This window comes from Gadus morhua, chromosome 11, assembly GCF_902167405.1.
Source record: "Gadus morhua chromosome 11, gadMor3.0, whole genome shotgun sequence".
Taxonomy (NCBI): Eukaryota; Metazoa; Chordata; class Actinopteri; order Gadiformes; family Gadidae; genus Gadus; species Gadus morhua.
The window spans coordinates 28,622,280-28,642,556 of NC_044058.1; the positions used below are offsets into that span (position 1 = coordinate 28,622,280).

At 45.0% G+C, this 20,277-nt stretch overlaps 2 long non-coding RNA genes across 11 annotated transcripts; both read left to right on the top strand.

The window, feature by feature from the left end:
- Positions 1-2,701: 2,701 nt before the first annotated feature.
- On the top strand, positions 2,702-5,992 carry LOC115554754 (uncharacterized). Of its 10 annotated transcripts, none has more exons than XR_003978652.1 (5): positions 2,703-4,903; positions 5,193-5,217; positions 5,253-5,331; positions 5,427-5,537; positions 5,851-5,992. It is a non-coding gene; the product is annotated as an uncharacterized LOC115554754 (long non-coding RNA). The 10 variants fall into 10 exon arrangements; XR_003978649.1 differs by having other exon boundaries at positions 2,704-4,903; positions 5,190-5,217; XR_003978647.1 differs by having other exon boundaries at positions 2,702-4,903; positions 5,193-5,331.
- A 641-nt stretch (positions 5,993-6,633) lies between these two features.
- LOC115554753 (uncharacterized) lies at positions 6,634-10,210 on the top strand. Its single transcript, XR_003978643.1, has 5 exons — positions 6,634-6,730; positions 7,763-7,830; positions 7,910-8,063; positions 8,312-8,400; positions 8,616-10,210. It is a non-coding gene; the product is annotated as an uncharacterized LOC115554753 (long non-coding RNA).
- The last annotated feature ends 10,067 nt before the right edge of the window (positions 10,211-20,277 follow it).

Sequence of the window (20,277 nt, forward strand, 5' to 3'; positions counted from 1 at the left end):
TAAAAAAAACTCAACACCGCGACCAGGCGAATTATCAGAATTCGGATTTTATCAAAGTATTCTGACTATATTATCAGAATGCTGAATTTTATCTCACAATTCAGACTTTATTATGATGAATAATCTACATTTATACAGTCGATGTGCAGCACATTTTTCTAACACCAGCACTTCCACAACTATGCCCATGTTCCTGACTGCTATATACAAAACCATTTATAGCGCATCTATTTTTCTGCTGGCTAGTGATAGTCGCCCTAAATGCAGCTTTAATGTGGGCTCTGATTCTGAATGAATGCCGCTGCTGAACTGTGAATAAATTAAGGGAACTGAAATCCAAAGGAGAGACGTGGTTTTGATGTACCGGTGAATTCAAGCTGAAAGTGGAACATTGCTGCCATCATGGGAAATTAATATAGCCTAGGCATATTGTAAGTAGCTTTCAATTCCTTGATCTTTTGTTAAACATATCCATTTGGTATGACAATAGAAACTGAATATTTTAGCTTCTAGCTCTAGATTCCCCCACCCCCACACAGATTTTTTCCTGTAGAAAAACATATATGGTGGAAACCGATACGCCCTCTCAACCACAAAATGTTTGAGTCACTTCTATGGAAGACAATTAAATCTGTGCCATCGGATTTGAAAATAAAAAGCCATTGAACTCTAAGCACTGAATATCTATGCATTGAAATAACGTATCTGGATTTGAATTGAACTCCTATTCAGCTTTATTTTTCAATGTTAAAAATTCAAAATCAAAGATTCAACATCAAAAAATTCAATGTGGGGACGTTGATTACGTTGAAATTCAAATCCAGATACGTTATTTCAATGCATAAATATTCAGTGCTCAGAATTCAATGGCTTTTTATTTTCAAAATCCGATGGCAAAGATTTACTTCCATAGACTTCTCCTTCGTCATGCTTAACTGATAATACCTCTCTCTCGTTGGTTATACAAATCTTACCATGGACACTTCCAGAACCCCTCTCAAATTTCAGCCAGCCAGACAATTCACGTCACTGTCATGTCTGTTAATTTTTGAATGGAATTCTTAATGTGTCCTGCCTCCGAAATAGCCTGGCTATAGCCATGCTGCCTTGTGCGCGATTTCATTTCACGCTGCGAGGCAGCCTGGATTCCATGGATCCGATTTTCGCCTGAGATGGGGAATCAATCACAGAACGGGGAGGGACGGCAAGACGATGACGACGTCTATTCGACACACCCATCGTCTTCTTCCGAATTGCGTGTGTCTCACGCCGAATGCGTGAGACTTGAGAGCCCTGTTACAGGCATGTCCATGGTTACAGGTATATTATCCCGGATGTTGACAGTCGCAGTTCAGCAAGAGAGGCGTAGAAGAAGAAGGGGGCCGGATGTTGACAGTAATGGTTGTGGAACTGTACAGCGCCGTATGACTAATGTATTAAATATGTAAATTTGATCGGACCTGACTGGAAAGTATAACCCGACACAGTGGCGGGTGAAGTGACACAATTCACCATTCACAATTCACAATTTCCATCCCTGGTTCATACGTGGTAACGCATAACGTAATGTATGCATATGAGAGTCGTGGCTGATCTGCAGACCACCATGGGGTCCCTGTCATCTCGACCACGTGATGCATGATCCACAACACTGAGCACTAGCAGACTTGACCTTTGCAGTCACGGGTGATAAGCCCCCGTTCACTCCGTGTGGGTGCTTCCCCCCCACCATGGGTCGGGCCAGGGCCTACGACACTCGGAGAGGCGTCTCTGACCAGCAACAACTCACACAGCCGTCTGTCGAACCACATGCTGGCCGTTTGGATACATGGAATGTGGTGAGGTCAATGTGTTGATAGACCGAAGGTCAAGTGGGTAAGTGTCAGGGTGCCCGTGAGTGGAACAACAACAGACACCCTTGTTGAATGATGAATCTCGACCAGCTATACAGCCTGGGAATGTAGTTTGAACGTTAACAGAGAACTACTGCTACACATGTTATTTAATTTGTCTGACTATTACTTGCTACTTATTACTTAGTATTTACCTTAGGAAATGACAACCAGGATAGGAGTCATTTTAATTAATCAACTAATACTTAATTGTATCTTGTGTCTTGTTAAAGTGTATGGATGTATGTATTTATTTATTTATGGATGGATGGATACTGTAATCTTTGTAAGCAATATGCCAGTTAGTGTTTTGATCCAAGATGGCCACTGGGTGAATTAGGCCCATTGTTCCAAATGCTTCCACAGCAAGTTGTATTGAGAAGTGAGTTCCTTCCGCAACACAGTCAACAATACAGTTTATTGTTTGAAAGACATGTTGGCATGGGAACAAATAAATCAAGAGCGTCTGGGGAACTAATTGGTTCAGCATCATGTGAATAATGACTCGGTCTGGTTTCAAAAAGGTATCGTCTCTGGTCAAGAACTGCCTCTGGCAGTGTGTAAGCTAGAGACTTATTTCAATCCCGACCTTAATGTTTACCATGGACGTCTGTGCTTCTTGATTTGTTTGTCAAGTAGTGCAACTAGTCAACAAGCTAGCCTAAATGTGTTATCCCTCCATGCAGCCTTTACTACAACCAACTGTATCTAAAGTTACATGCATATGTAACAGATTAAAGAATGACAAATATTTTTGTATCCTTTCAGTTTATATTTTGTGGTTATGTGAGTTTTATTTCACCAAAATCTTGCATTGTTCATGTAGTAGTTTTTAGGTATTGGGAGATTTATTTGTTGTGTAACTGCGCCCTCTATTGGATAGTGGTGGCTATTTGCTGGGTTTTTGCGTTCCTTTCAGTTTGCGAGAAAGGAACGCAAAGAAAGAAAGGCCATTTGCGAGAAAGAAAGGCCATGGGCCGCCAGTTGCCCATCCCTGCTCTAACCAATACGCAGGCCTTTGCCGTCTCTCGTCTCGAGCTTCTCGCTCACAACCAATCACGTTCTTCTGGTCACTAGTTCTTAATTGATTTCAGCTGCGTCTCCCCCGCCTCTCCTCATAAAGCGCCCCCACCGTGACGGATGTTAATCGTTTTTTTTGTGTTGGATTGTGTGGGCTGAACAATCCGGACATCGTGGCCACCGACGTGGACCCCCTGCCACCGGGACCCACGGAGTGAGTAACGCGGGGTACTTCCTTCATGAGCACTGAACATGTTACACTCTCCCCATCTCCTCCTGTCGTCTGTTCTCGCCCCTCTATTGTACATGTTTTACCGCTGGAGGTTAATGTGGATTTGCTGATAGAAGTGGTAGTTTGTGTTGAGTGGTTTATCTATGGGATCGACTGACTAACTAACGCTGCGGACCGCTACAGCACCGACCACCACACTGGGAAGTGTCCTCTGCTCACTGTGGAAGCAGCATGGAAGAACTGCAGCAACTCTGATGGAAACGAGGACCTCCACGCTGTTGAACACAAACTGTTCTAGGCCTGTACTACAAACCGAGGCGGTCCCACTCGGTTAAAGATCTCGTGGTCAATGCGGCAGACCGCTGGACCTGGACGTCACCTTCTGCAGATACTTCACTGCCCTCAGGAATCCACGGATAACTTGAAACATGTCCGAAATATCCAGGATGGAAACTTGTGGAAGGAAGAAAGCGGTCTGTTTTTGCTCAACCCATAACCCCGCTGAGCCCTTCTGTGGAAACCTGTCTGACTGACCCTACTGACTGGGGGCCTGTTGATGTGTGTTTGGTTGGTCTGGTAGAAGGTTAGCTGCTTGTGATCTGCAAGGTGGTCCTGGGTTAGATGCGGTGTCTGACTTGCACACCACTCTCCCAATTCTATTCTTCTCTTTACTACTTTTCTACTTTCAATACACTTGCTGCTGCTGCTGTTGACCGCTGGTGGTGCAATGTGGTTTTTATTCGCGTATGTTCTGTGGACTTTGAATTTGTATTTTAATGAACATGTTTACTGCCTGTTAGACCTCGGATTGGCAAACCTAAACTCCTTCACTGGCAAAATGTAGATGCAAATTAAATGCCAAAATTAACATTTCAATATTCGTTTTCGCGTATTTCACCAATAGCTTTTCGGAACTAGACGGACCTCGTATATAATTTGCTCTTCAAAGATGCGGTCAGGCGCCCCTCCTTTATATAACGTTTTCTGCCTGGTACGAAATGGACCGACCAATAGCAACCCTTTAGGAGATTGGATATACGCAACATGTAGAGGTGTTTCAACAACAAAGATGGAAGTTGGGGAACTAAAGACTGTATATGCTCACTAAAAGAACGAACGACTACTCAAAGATTTTGAGGAATATGTATTTCTGCATCACCCGTTCCAATGCTATGATTAGTCGAGGCCTATCCAATAGCATAACATCGACCCATTTTAGATCGCGCCCTATAGACACGCCCCTTGGAAATTGAACAACGCACTTCAACGCAGAGGATCCAGAAGGATTTCACAACGAGTCCATTGGAAGATATCGAGGAACATGAACATCACCAATGAAGGAGAGTAACGTTTCCACTTGCTATAGGAATTTAGTGAAGCACTAAATAGTTAATAATAATAATGATAAAATGTGGTCACCATTTATTGACTTTTTGAGTAAGACTTGCTTTACTAATATAACCGTGTTAAAACCGCATTCATTCCCACTATTCATTAAATGTTTTATAGAAGTAAAAAAGTAATCAATAGAACTATACACTTTTACAACAATTAATCATTATACAGGATTTGAACATTTTCTATTCGAGCTCATGCTTCATAATATTTCCAAGGATTGCAGAGTACCAAATGATTTATGAACAGTTGTTTTTGTTCAGGAGCGGATTGTACTCCCAGAGGCTTCAACAGAGCGGGTCTGGAGCTGGGAGCTGCAGGTGGATGTTGGCCAGGAGCCTTTCAGTCCTACAGGAACAGACGGGTGAGCCGTGGAACTGCACATCCTATAAACTCCTCCTTGGCGTGGTCAAACTGTTCAGAATAAAACTGGAATTCAGTCATTGGTTGTGATTGGCTTGTTAGCCAAGCGTTCTCAGCCACTAGGACTAGTGTCCGGGTGAAGATTAGATGGGTGGCTGGGTTTGGGAGTTTATAGGAAATGATACTTCTCAAGAACGCACAGAATGGGAGAAGATGAGCTACTGACATCTGAGTGAGCGAGGAGGAAAAAAATCTCCAGTGTTTAAATAGATTTTCTTTTGTTTCAGTAGAGGTGATGGAGGCGGTCGTCTGGAGGTGCTCGCCGTGAGGGCCGTGGCGGTCGTCTGGAGGTGCTCGCCGTGAGGTCCGTGGCGTCGTCTGGAGGTGCTCGCCGTGAGGTCCGTGGCGGTCGTCTGGAGGTCCGTGGCGGTCGTCTGGAGGTCCGTGGCGGTCGTCTGGAGGTCCGTGGCGGTCGTCTGGAGGTCCGTGGCGGTCGTCTGGAGGTCCGTGGCGGTCGTCTGGAGGTCGTCTGGAGGTCCGTGGCGGTCGTCTGGAGGTCCGTGGCGGTCGTCTGGAGGCGCTCGCTGCAGGTGGAGGGAAGGCCGGGAGCCATGCAGCCCAACGGATGCAGAACGGTGAGACACGGAACTGCACAGCTGCACATTTTTTTTAGGCTTGGTGAATTGTTTAGAATTAAAACTTTGACATGCAGCCACAGCAACTCTGAGGTGTTGATGTCAGATGCATTCTCAGCCACTAGGACCAGCTCCAGGATGTAGGCTAGGTGTGTGTGGCTGGCTGTTGGGTTAAATAATACCTCACTCAAGACTGCACAGTAGGGCATCAGTGAGATCTGTGGGAGCTAAAGCAGAGGAGGAGTTGATTATCTGCATCATGTACGGGGAGAAATGTGCAGTGTGCAAATGGAACGTGTCATTCGCCTTTCAGAAGGACTGAGGCAGAGGCCAGCCTGGCGGCGGCGGCGTCCTGGAGGGCCTGGCGGCGGCGGCGTCCTGGAGGGCCTGGCGGCGGCGGCGTCCTGGAGGGCCCGGCGGCGGCGGCGTCCTGGAGGGCCCGGCGGCGGCGGCGTCCTGGAGGGCCCGGCGGCGGCGGCGTCCTGGAGGGCCCGGCGGCGGCGGCGTCCTGGAGGGCCCGGCGGCGGCGGCGTCCTGGAGGGCCCGGCGGCGGCGGCGTCCTGGAGGGCCCGGCGGCGGCGGCGTCCTGGAGGGCCCGGCGGCGGCGGCGTCCTGGAGGGCCCGGCGGCGGCGGCGGCGTCCTGGAGGGCCCGGCGGCGGCGGCGGCGTCCTGGAGGGCCCGGCGGCGGCGGCGGCGTCCTGGAGGGCCCGGCGGCGGCGGCGGCGTCCTGGAGGGCCCGGCGGCGGCGTCCTGGAGGGCCCGGCGGCGGCGGCTCCTCATCCAGTAAAGCTAAACTCTTCTCCACTGCATCATGAACGGGGAGGAATGTCCGGGGTGCAAATAGAACGTGTCTCATTTCAGAAGAAATGAGGCGACGTTGCGGAGGTCCAGGCGGTTGGCCCGGTGGAGGTCCTGGAGGAGACGGTCCTGGCGGTGGAGGTCCAGGCGGTCGGCCCGGTGGAGGTCCTGGCGGTCGGCCCGGTGGAGGTCCTGGCGGTCGGCCCGGTGGAGGTCCAGGCGGTCGGCCCGGTGGAGGTCCTGGAGGAGACGGTCCCGGCGGTGGAGGACAGCTGGGGGATCCGGCGGTGGAGGACGGCTGGGGGATCCGGCGGTGGAGGACGGCTGGGGGATCCGGCGGTGGAGGTCCGAAGGCGGCTCGTGATTAGACCAACCAGCTCCTCGTCCATGGAAGGTAAGCTCTTTCTCCAGGTCAATCTGATCAACGAGAAGATCAAAGAGCGGAGCCTTGAACTGGTGGTGTCGCCATGTGGGGACTAAACTCTAATGTTTCACTGAAGTAACTGCAGTTTCCCCCAGCACTTTATGGTTAAGGCCGTCTTAACAGTAGGGCCCCGCCTTAACTACCAATTAGGGCTGGGCGATATGGACAAAATCCTATATCATGATATGAGTAATTTTATATCACGTTATGGATATATATCACGATATGGTATTTTTGAAGTACATTAAAATAATAAATGGCTTAAAATAACCATACTTCACATTTGATCAGTTTTTTCTTTTATTTTGAACTTGAATTTCCATGCTTACAAAGGAGTAAGTAGCGAACAATCTGTCAATCTGTAACTGCGCCATGATTCCTGCCTTCCTCACCTCAAATTACGTGCAGGTTATGTTACCTGAAAGCACATTGGCTGGTGAAGTTTCTTCTTCTGGGAATAGTTAAATGTCTTGCAGCTAAGCACTCTGCTGCAGGGCCCCGTTGTTGCGCAACTGCAGTTAACTGCAGTTCCATCCACCACCTTTTTTTTTTTTTTTTTTTTTTCCCTCGGTATAAACGATATGGCCAAATCTCTCCCGGTAGACACTTTCATATCGTCCACGGTATGATATCGCCCAGCCCTACTACCAATGTAGAAAAATTATATATAAAAAATAATTATGCAATAACAAAGTGCAAAACTCGTAGGGAAAGAAAACATACTTTCCTCAAGTACAAAAAAATAGAGAAATAATTTGTCTATTTGTAATACTGTATACTGTTCAAAACAATAGTCGTGCCATAAAGCATTTTGAATGCAATTGAAAAGGCGGTTGTATGTATTGCGAACTGAAACCCTCACCGAAGACCCAAGACCCCCCCCCCACCAACTTGACTAAGACATTGTCTGGGGGAAACACTGAACCGGGTTGTATCACTTAGTAGTGAGTACACTAGGGTAGCTGTTATCTCCAAATGGTAACTGAGTGTTTGCTCCAGCAGGATTGAAGAGTCACTGGGGATGAAGATCACTGCTCAGGGGCTGACAACCACTCATCTTTCCGGAGAAGGTACATAAATCTACAGCTGATGTGATTAAAGTTCTGCAGTTCAGATCCGCTGATAAAGGGTCCCATACCGTATCCACAGCGTCCTCATGGTGCAGGCGGTCAAACCTCCACCTCTTTGAAGAGACCAAGCAGCTTGATGACTGACTGGTTCTTTATACTCAAGACCTCGTCCCGGAGCAGAGGACGGACCTAAGGCCCGCAGCGCAGCCGACTAGAGACTCCATGTGGAACCGGTAAGATACTGGATTGACCATCTTGAAGACAAAATCAAGTCTGCCACCTGGTGGCTGATGAGGGCGTAGCAACTCGGGGTACATTGGAAACATGATAAGAAGAGCCTGTTTTTGATGGTTGGATCGTACACCTAAATGTTTTTACATCAAAATATCGCCGAACCCCATGTTGGACAATGCTTGTTTTCATCCTTTCTATGTTTAGCTTTGATTTATCCTTACCTTTTCTTGTGACCCATTCCTCTTAGGTTCAATTAAGTTGACCCCTCCTTCAGGCGACTTAAAGGGAGACCATATGTGCGGCAGCTGGGTGTCATGGTGCAGAGACCCAACGCTGGTAAATATTTACTTCCTCCTTGAACAGACCTAACGCGTCAAACGGCAATTATACAATCCCTCCTGATCTTTATAAAGGTCTGAAGACAAGTCTTTTCTGTGAACATCTCCACTGACTAGTGTGCTCTTAATTAAATTAAAGTTAATTAAATGCATTTATTCACATTTGATTGCCCTTGAAACTGATTCTACTTTTTGCATCAATTTACTTCACAGTACTGAACTACACCAGTGTGTCCTACTCCCATAAACCCTGAGGATCCCTGGATGGCTACACCAGCACATTAATCCACACCCAACATCAACACACAGTGCACACTCTATAGAGCTCGTAAGTCCGCTCCTTGCGGCGGGACCTCGTGAGATCGTAAGTTATGACTGGGTTTCAATGGAGAGAAAGTAATTATTTTCTCTTCTATGTTGCACCACATTTTGGGGGAAGAATGTTTGAATCAATCTGTCATTTATTTCTGTACTCCACATCTGTACTCCCAGCTGTTGTATTTTAACACGGTAGCTGGGAACCCTCTTTATAGGGAGCGGCTAGATGGACGAGGCTGGAAGCAAACCTGAGCCTGGATCTTAACCTTCTTTCTAAACCTAATGCCGCAATTTAACCGCAAATAAAGTGAGGCCTAAAGTAACTTGACTCTCTTACCTAAACTTGCTTGTCTAAACTCGCCTGCATAAAACCTAAACTCGCTTGCATAAAACCTGAACTTGCTTGGCTAAACTTGCGTCGCTTGCCTAATACCTGAACTTGCTCGCCTAAACTCGCTTGCCTAATACCTGAACTCGCTTGCCTAAAACCTGAACTCGCTTGCATAAAACCTGAACTTACTTGGCTAAACTCGCGTCGCTTGCCTAATACCCGAACTTGCTCGCCTAAACTCGCTTGCCTAATACCTGAACTCGCTTGCCTAAAACCTGAACTCGCTTGCATAAAACCTAACTCGCTTAGCTTGACTCGCTTGCCTGTACTCGCTTGGCTAAACTCGCTTGCATAAAACCTAACTCGCTTAGCTTGACTCGCTTGCCTGTACTCGCTTGGCTAAACTCGCTTGCATAAAACCTAAACTCGCTTGCATAAAAACTAAACTCGCTTAGCTTGACTCTTTTGCCTGTACTCGCTTGGCTAAACTCGCTTGCCTAATACCTGAAGTCGCTTGCCTAAAACCTAAACTTGCTTGTCCAAACACGTTACACAAAGTTAACCATCCATAATCTTTAACCCAAACCAGACTTGTCCCTGGGTCGCTCCACTTTAATTTAGAAGTTTCTTCTTTTACCTCATCAGCTTTTTGAGTTTCATTCTTTGAGGGCTCTTTACCCATTTTGTTTTGGATTGCATTTCTATGTGTAATCCGGCCAAATGTTCAGTGTCCTACCATGTAATGTCTATGGTCTGACGATAATCTGACCTCTTCATGAAGCAGAATGTGTGTTAATGTTGTCCCGTGAGCTCCAGGCTCTCTGTGGGCCTGTCAACGTCTCTTTAGCAAAAGGTTGGGGAGTGAAATTCATTTTTGTGCCATTTTCATGTGTTCCTGAGTATTTCAGGCCTGTGGAGTTTCACATGAGACCTTAATTGGAACCTTTCTTTTTCTGCCTTTATACGTAATGCCTACATTAGTAGGGTGATCACTGTTGATCCCAATATTGATCATTAACCACCTCATTCTTTGGGATTACAAATCATGTAATTTATGAGCATATTTGCGAATGCCTCCAAATATCAGATTGTGTAAAAACGAATGAAATGTAACCTGCTTGATTTAAAGAAAATAAAACATCCAAATATTATAAACCTGTTTTGTGTTGCTCTCTTACCATGTGGAAATGAGCAGATAGATATGTTTAGCTCTGATTTGCTGCCTCCTTTTGGTGTGGTGCTGGGATTTGTTTAATATACTACATCATTTCCAGGATAAGTTAATAACCTAGTATAGCCTACCCGGAAAGAAGGGATATGATGGCCAGGCTGTTTCGGTGTAAGTGAAATCCGCGAGCTGCTGATCATGTGAGAGAAGGTTATGTAGTCACATTAAAAAATACCTTGAAAGATGGTAGGCCTACGATCTACGAGAGACGCAGAGGAACTTTCCTTATGAGGCTTTTCGGGATAAAAAACAAGTGCTCAGCAAAATGAACAATAAGTTGAAGTTTTTGCACTTGTAAATAGTTAATTTCGTTTGTAGCCTTTACTCAGACGTGAGCTCATTCTTGCATGCGGGTGTCCGGCTTGGCAGTGTAAAAAGGCCTATGCATCATCCTGCCCAACAATATGGGCAGGATGTAGACCAAGCTCTCCTAATCGGGTCAGCAATAGCCGGGTTTCAATGCCCAGAATCTGAGTTTGAATGCTACTGAATTAATGGAATGTTGCATTTTTTGTTTTACATCAGATTCTAAATTGCGCGCCAATCAATGAAACCTTATGCGGAATCAGATAGTCGGCTCTTTGCTGCACATTAAGATAAATGTAGTTGTCACACAAGCTATTTTTGTAATTATTTCAGGGGGGAAAATGCCTTGAAAAAATGAAGTAGTGCGTTCAGGATAAGGACTAATGTAGCATATGTCAGCCTAGGCCTAATCAATTGTGTTTTAATATCTTTAGCATTCATATTATTGCAGTCTAATCTTTTCGTAGGCTATTCTGTTGATGGCCTTGATGGGGAGATATTTTAACGCTTTAACCCCATTTTCCTGCATCATTCCTGCGTCACCCCCTCCTACGGAGCCCACTTCAGCACCGTGTCAGTAGACGGCTACAATCCTACGAACGTCGTGAACGCGCGTTCGAAGCGCTCCAAAGAAATTTACGATGGCTTGCAAGATCCATCGTGAGAATGATCGTACGAGCATCGTTATCGGGAAACGGAGCCCTGATGCCCACGATCCTCTGTTGGTGCTTACATTGATAGATAGATTTTGGCTCTTATGAATATTCATGACATGCAACCATCTCGCCTCTGCTAGGCTAACAGCACTGTCCCTAACACACGCATGCACAAACACAGGACAAGAACACACGGCCACGGTGGAGAGGTCATCTCTCTTATGACGTCACAATGAGGTGCATGACGTTGGCATTTTTTTCTAAGAATCTTTAACGTTTGCATGTCTACTGTTGCACACATATTGAAAAACGCTTCTGAACAAAAGACATCGCTCGACGATTTCCGTCTTATTAATTAGCTTATTCTGTCTGTGTTGTTTCTGCAAGGAACGAACGGAAAACAAAGGTATGTTACGGTCACTTGACGAAAATTTTTTAATGATTTACTAGGGAACGGGCTGTTAAATAGGATTCATTTGTTGAGTTTATTGGCTCTGTTGTATGTGTGCGATCGTTTATCTGACGCATCGTTTCATAACGCGGCCCTCAAGTCGGACAAGTCGTTTTATTTTTCCCATCACATTTAATCGGTCACCATAATGCAAAATTGCGTTATGTCAGCACTTTGAAGTGGGCTATAGACCGAATTTCACATAAGTTCAGGCACTGACTGATATGACCATACTAACTGTTGTACCGACTACTTGTACACAAGGAACCATTAGATTTTACTGTATAGATTTAGAGAAAATGTCATTTGAAAAACGTACACATGCATATTCTCGCCTTTGCAAAATTGCATTATGTCAGCAAGTGGGCTATAGACCGAATTTCACATAAGTTCAGGCACTGACTGATATGACCATATTAACCCGTGTGCTGACTACTTGTACACAAGGAACCATGTTATTTTACTGTATAGATTTTGAGAAAATGTCATTTGAAAAACGTACACATGCATATTCTCGCCTTTGCAAAATTGCATTATGTCAGCACTTTGAAGTGGGCTATACACCGAATTTCACATAAGTTCAGGCACTAACTGATATGACATACTAACTGTTATACCGACTACTTGTACACAAGGAACCATTCGATTTTACTGTATAGATTTAGAGAAAATGTCACTGACTGATATGACCATACTAACTGTTGTACTGACTACTTGTAAACAAAGAACCATGTGATTTTACTGTATAGATTAAGAGAAAATGTCATTTGAAAAACGTACACATGCATGTTCTCGCCTTTGCAAATTGCATTATGTCAGCAATTTGAAGTGGGCTAAGGACCGAATGTCACATAAGTTCAGGCACTGACTGATATGACCATACTAACTGTTGTACTGACTACTTGACCACAAGGAACCATTTGATTTTACTGTATAGATTTTGAGAAAATGTCATTTGAAAAACGTACACATTGTGGCATCCCGCCACGGACGCCTCGGCCTGGACAGGCCCGGGGTACCATAAAGGACTGGGTATACCACCCCCACCCACCAGCCGGCGATGGAGAGCAGCCCATTTGGCTCCCCAATCAGGGTGATTGGGGGACACCTGGCCGAAAGCGGAGGAGCCATCTTAAGAGGAGGACCAGCACAGCACAGCACGGGTCGGGTGCAGGAAGGAAGGGCTCGTGGCAGCGAGAGAGCCTAGAGGCCCACGGAGGCCCTAGAGACCACGTCTCCTTCTTTGATTGTTTGAGTTAAGTTGATTGTTAAATAAATGCCTGCCATGGCTTTAACCCCAATGCCGAGCGAGTTTTGTACGTGGATTCCGGCTCAACCGAGCACCGGGATACCACAACATGCATATTCTGCTGGTCAAGGGAGTCGAAGGTCCGCACTGGCGGCCAACTTGCCACAGTCAGCTGCTCACCCATAACACTGTGTTGACTTGGTAGTGGTACATGTACTTTTTAAATAACCTTAACCACCTTGCTACATTTTCAAACGGTTTCTTTTGTTATAAACGTCAGAGATGTAGTTACGGCACTGCATACTTGATACTGATGAATAATTATGTTAGATTCTAAAAAAATTGAAATGTTCTAAAATTGGTACAATATTATAACCACGTTAATAAGGTTTGTAAGAAACCCAACCGTTGGTAAAACGGTTGAAAATGTAGCAAGTTATGGTTATTTATAAAGTACATGTACCACTACTAACACAATGTTATGGGTGAGCAGCTGACTGGCAAGATGTCCGCAAGTGCGGACATTCCAGACGCCGCCAGCTAGTGTTCTATATATCTACACACGTAGGTGAAGGGTTTTATTTTGAAAAAGTTGCGAGATACCAACCAAAGGCTGTTTAGAGTAAAGGCGCACAAAGATTTTGTGTGACGGCTGGCTTAACCGCGGATGAACGAATGGCGGCTCACTTGACCGCAGTTGAGAGACGTACGTGTCCACAGCAGTGCAATGCTTACTTTATATATACCTGTTTTAACTTTAGTTTTAGTGCATATGGCAACTTGTATGTGTATTTCAGGATGAGTGCACTTAAATTTAGTCATGTTTTGTTGAGAAATGTGTCTTTTGTGAGCTTTACATTGTTAACGTAGCTAACCTCGTGGTTTGCGCTAGGCACTCTACGTTTAGTAGGCCTATAGCCCAAATGTTTCAGTTGTCCTTTTTCTTGTGTTAGGCTTGTTCAATCCATGAAGACAGAGTCCTGAATCTTTGTTCTCGTTGAAATTGTACAGGTATGTAACCTTCTCCCAATACCAGGTTTCGAATGTGTTTATTGAAATGTTTTCTTGTATTTTATTTTCGGGTTTTGAAAAACTTAGTTCTCAGTTTGCGTTCCACTGGATTGAGAGAGGCTTGTTCAATCCATGAACATAGAGTCCTGAATCTTTGTTCTCGTTGAAATTGTACAGAATAAAGCGCCATAACAGAACGTCAGCGTCCTGTCTTCAGTGCGCCGGAACACAACGCAGTAGTCGGCGACATGCAGACCGCGCCGGCTACACATACCCTCCAGAAAATGGTCAGAACCTCAAACTATGCATTCTTTGTTCTCTGTAATATGCATAAAGAAATTACCTTAAAAGTAAGTACATTTAAATTGATATTGATCACATTTTGTTAATATTAAACAACTTCATGTTCTGTTTGAAGTAATTTAGTTTTGATGAACACCTGTGCTCTAGAAGCTCCCAGTGTGTACAGGTGGAAGCTGTACACACTGGGAAACCACCTCATCTAGTGTGAGTATTGTTGGTCAGCTCTTTAAATGGATAACATTGGAAGGGAGGCATCGAGTCATGTATCTAGGCGTTTTAAAGAGCTTTATTTATCACAGAGCTGCAGGCAGGTTCTGAAGGCAGCGAAAACTTGAACAATGGCAACCAACAGCTCTGAGTTGGTGAAAAAAACATGAGGTATTTTTTTTTTTACTTTTAGACTACAACGATAACAAATAACGTTACTCCTGAGTACAGTTAGTCTGAATGACCACCAGTTGGAAGTATAACCTTATAACCCTTATATTATTACTGTCGGTATTACGTTATAACTGACGACGTCAACCGTCACTATTTTGGCGGCAGCGTGACCGTCCGCCTTAGTCCAGACCTGGACCTATAAAGAAACAGACTCCTTCACCGGTAACTTTAACTTAATTGACCGCCAGGCAGGCTAGCGAATTATCTGAGGGAATCAGGTGAGAGAACATCAGAGAACATTGTAAAGAAGCTACCGATAGTCCATGAAAACTTCTTGACGTCCCAGTAAGAGCTGGTGTTGGGTCCATATAGGGAGGGAAGCTGCAGCATCTTACCAGTGCAACCACAGGGAGGGTTGAATGTGTTCATTGTGTTGAGTGTGTTGATTTTGTTGAATGTGTTGATTCTGTGTGTCCTCTCCTCCTGAATAAAGGTGGGGGTCATGCGGTGTGTGTGTGTGTGTGTGTGTCCTGAATAAAGGTGAGGGACGGGGGCCATGATGTCTGTGTGTGTGTGTGTCCTCTCTTTAATATAGGTGGGGGACATGATGTGTGTGTGTGTGTGTGTGCGTATGTGGTTGTGTGTCCTCTCCCCCTGAATAAATCCTGATTATTAACATATTATGGCGTTTTCAAAACAAGTAAACATAGTATTTGAGATCCAGAAAACATGTTTTTGAAGGTGTTTGCTGGATTAGCTTTTAGGAAAAAAAATCTTGCCTCAGGAGCAGTTCACATCTAGCGTTTTTTGTAATAGGGATAAGTTGAGCCAACCAGCAGCAAGGTGCCTACCACTATTTAGTCCAGGAGCTTTGTTTCGATGATGCGTGATTTGCGGCGTACTTTAGACAAATGTCAGTTTGAACAGCTGTTGCGGATCGTTGCGCCATCCATCGCGAAGCTGGACACCAAGTTCAGACAGGCCATTAGCCCAGAAGAACGGCTCTGCATTTGTCTACGGTGAGTTGTACTTGCTAACTTCCCTCTTTGATCTAGCCTACCATGTCATGATTATAGTGAAGTCAGTTTCATTTTACAAGCTGCCCAAAACTGTACAGTAGCCTATAGGCCTAAAGTCGAATCTGAAATGCACAGCCTAGATTTACAAGGGCATTAAAAATGTAAGCTAACTTAATGTTTGAATACATTGTCATGCATTTAGTCTTTAAAATGTAAGAGAAATCATTATATGAATACATGATCAAGTACATATATAACAGAATTGCTTTTACTTTACAGGTACTTGGCAACAGGAGATTCCTTCAGGTCTGTTGCGTTTTGCTTCAGGGTGGGTGCCAGCACTGCGGCTGGAATAGTGAACGAGGTGTGTCAGGCGATTTGGAACTCTCTTCTGGCTGATTACATGCCCAGGCCAGATGCAGCAGAGTGGAGGAAGATAGCTGCCGAGTTCAGCCACCTTGCTTTTCCCAACTGCCTTGGTGCAATGGATGGGAAACACGTTGTCATCGAAGCTCCTCCATCCAGTGGTTCATTGTATTACAATTACAAAGGAACATTTTCCATAGTGCTACTTGCAGTAGTAGATGCGAAGTATCGATTCAGGGTGGTGGATATCGGTGCCTCATGTTTCCGCTTGCAGGTTACAGAGGTTCTGACTGCGCTGGAAGATAACCTGAAGACTACAAGCCCACCCTCTGATTCCTTGCCAGAGCCCATCATGCTTACAATTGAGTTATTGGCATAATAAAATAGTGTTGGCAATCTCAAAATGTTTGAAATAGTGTGATTCATATGGATACCATAATAGGTAGTTAAAGGTCCCATGACATGAAAATCTCACTTTGGGAGGTTTTCTAACATAAATATGAGTTCCCCTAGCCTGCCTATGGTCCCCCAGTGGCTAAAACTTGCGTTTGGTGTAAAACTAGCACTAGCTGTTCTGCTCGCCTTTGGAAAAAACTGAGGCTCAAGCGCGCTGATTTGGAATGTCTGTGCTCATGACGTCATCAGGAATCTCAGCTCCTCCCCTTACTCTGCCTGGCCCACCCAGAGACGTTGGCCCGCCAATGAGACTCGACCGTGCGAGCGCCACATGTGTGTGTGTGAATACACACACTGTAACGCAAGTGTTTCTTGTCGGTTCTTTGACGTGTCTTGTATTTCCACAACGAGACTGTCGTGGGGGTTATCTGAGCCATGGTTGAGAAGGAATTGGGGGAAAGGAACTTTGGTTTGACTCGCTGAAGTACATGAACTGCGACATGCCGCCGGTTGCCGCGAGGCACCATCGCCCGGCAGCGGGCAGCCGGCAGCGGGCAGCGCGCGGTTCAGTCGACTTCAGGTTGATGTGAAAGTGGAAGAACCAGAGACGTCGCAGAACCCGACAAAGTCGTTTGTGATTCATAATATCGTCTGGAGGCGCACACAATATGTTATATGATATAGATATCTATGTATTATATGATATTATATAGATATAGAGCTCCAGGACTGTAACGCAAGTGTTGTACACTTCCTTGTTATTTGGATAACCGTTCTGCTGTTGGTGTGATGGCGCATAACACGTCGGACTCTGGTATTTCTATAACGAGACTTGTATTGGGGGTTATCTCAGCCAAGGTTGAGAATTAATTGGGGGGAAGGAACTTTGGCTTTGACTCCCTCAAGAACATGAACCACGACAAGGAGGAGAAAGGGATCTTTGCCGGGCAGCGCTTAGGCACCTCCGCCTCCGGCGGTGGTCCCTCAGCGGGGCTCAAGCGGGAGACATTCGCCGCCAACAATCCCTTTCTCCTCCATGTCGTGGTTCATGTTCTTGAGGGAGTCAAAGCCAAAGTTCCTTCCCCCCAATTCATTCTCAACCTTGGCTGAGATAACCCCCAATACGAGTCTCGTTGTAGAAATACCAGATACGAGAGTCCGACGTGTTATGCGCCATCACACCAACAGCAGAACGGTTATCCAAATAACAAGGAAGTGTACAACACTTGCGTTACAGTCCTGGAGCTCTATATCTAAATAATATCATATAATACATAGATATCTATATCATATAACATATTGTGTGCGCCTCCAGACGATATTATGAATCACAAACGACTTTGTCGGGTTCTGCGACGTCTCTGGTTCTTCCACTTTCACATCAACCTGAAGTCGACTAAACCGCGCGCTGCCTGCTGCCGGCTGCCCGCTGCCGGGCGATGGTGCCTCGCGGCAACCGGCGGCATGTCGCAGTTCATGTACTTCAGCGAGTCAAACCAAAGTTCCTTTCCCCCAATTCCTTCTCAACCATGGCTCAGATAACCCCCACGACAGTCTCGTTGTGGAAATACAAGACACGTCAAAGAACCGACAAGAAACACTTGCGTTAGTGTGTGTATTCACATTGATGTGGACGTTGAAGAACCAGGAACGTCGGAGAACCCAACGCGGTCGTTTGAGATTCATAATATCGGCTCACACAGCTTTTGGCCGTGATAATATATATTATATGATATAGATATCTGTGTAGGCTATATGATAATATTTAGATATAGAGCTCCAGGACTCCCGTGTGTTCTAGAATATTTACAGAGGCTAAAGGCTGTGTGCGCCTCGCCATTGCGATACATCCACTGTAAACAGAGCGCATGGTGGCTGCAAGCTGCTCAGGGCCACACCCCCACCCTCCTCCTTGAAACGCCCACCGAAACAGCGCATTTGGGGGAAGCTCAATGTGCGACTGGCTCGGAGTGGCTGTATCTCTGCACCACGGCTGAATTTAGGGATCGTCTTTGAATACTGTGTTAGTTGCCCACTAATACCTATATTAAAGAATACATAAAATAGCATGTCATGGGACCTTTAAAAATCTATAAAATATCTTGGGTACAAAAGGAAGCAAATACATATATTACAGTGTTTTGATTTATTGCGATCACATGAATTAAACAATGTACAAATATTAACTTCATTGGAAAAATGTGGATGTTATTCATTTAATTCATTTATTTACAGCTATTTCATTACAACTAAATATTAACTAACTATTACTACTAATAACTATTATCTAATTAACTACTAACTATTAACTTAATTCATTTATTTACAGCTATTTCATTAACTACTACCAACTAACTAAAAAAAAATATTATCCTATTATATTATATTATCCTATTGTTCGCCAAATTCAATTTCCAAAAATAGGGCTTGCATCCTCAGCCTTGCCATTGCCTGTCTGCGAAAATCAAGCCTTCGCAGTGCAGGGGCAAAACTTAATAAAAATAGCTCTTGCTCGTCCTGCTCCCTGTTCATAGCCTCCAGCACCCGTTGCTGGTATGGCGTCACAGTGCTCTCCTGCGACATCCTCCTCCCTGGGACTCGTGTAGCTCCTCTTGGTGGTGGTGGTTGGGGCCTAGGACTTGCACTGCTGTGCACAGAGTCATCCATTGCAGCCTGTCGGGGACCAGAAAACACAATTAAATAAATTAACCTTCACGGCTCATACTATTACCATACCAGTTGAGACTTGTTAACAGATATAACCCTTCAGTGTCATAGCATCACAGCAGGCTACTGTCTTAAATCACCTACTGCTTCAGCTACATTTGACATAATGACTCTTGATTTAACCTACTTATCATTACCTCACTCTCTCCTGCTGCTCCTTCTCCTCCACTCTCGTATATGGAATTTAGTAAACTCTCTGCTGTCTCTGTCATTTCTTCCTGAGGTTTAGAGTAGTTTGAAGTTGTTTCTCTGTCCTGGACGTGGGGTTCCAAGAAAGACAGGATCCCCATATATTTCCACGGACATTTGGTGCCTCCCTCTGATCCACTTTTTCTTTCTTTTTGCTCTTTTCTTCGCCTCCGGTACATGTCCCTCAAATACTTCCATTTAGCCTGACAGGCCTCCCCTATGTAGATAGGTAAACAACAGTTAGCTACGTCTGGGTCTAGGTCTGCTTGTTGTGCACTGTAATCAGATAAACTTTATTTCTTTGAACTATCTCCCAGAACACATTTATCAACCGTCTCCAACGACATAACCTACCACTCTAAACGGCTGTGTTAGCTACCAACCGGATTAGTTGAAAATACTTTTTATACTTACATGGACATTCAAGGATCAACCCGATCTGCTTCCATATCGACATTTTGTGGTGGGTGTTGTGGCAGAGCCCATTAGACATGTCGTATATCTCGATATGTTCCGTCATTAAAGCTATTAACCGCTCCACCGGCACTTTCCCGACTGATATTTTCGCCATTGTTTCTTGTTTTGACAGTTTGACAGTTGAAAGCTGAGTTTTGTTTGTGACAAAGTGTCAATGTTCCGCTTGTGATTACTCAGTTGCCCAAAAGATGCCTGACGTCGGCCGCTTTCTTCCTGAAAGTTGAACTTTTTTTCAACGCTCCGTATGGCAGAAAAAAACGCTGGGAGAGGCGTTTAAAAAAGCGGCCGTGACTTTTTCCAGAAACGCTCTGCTCCATAGGGATATAATGTAAAAGAAGCGCTGGCAGATTTAAAAAAACGATAGATGTGAACGCGGCCTATGAGGGGAGAAAAAAATTCTCCCATCTGTTTCAGTCCCTTCAGAATGCACTGTTTCTGGTGTCCGTAGCTTTAATGCAAATGAGCTG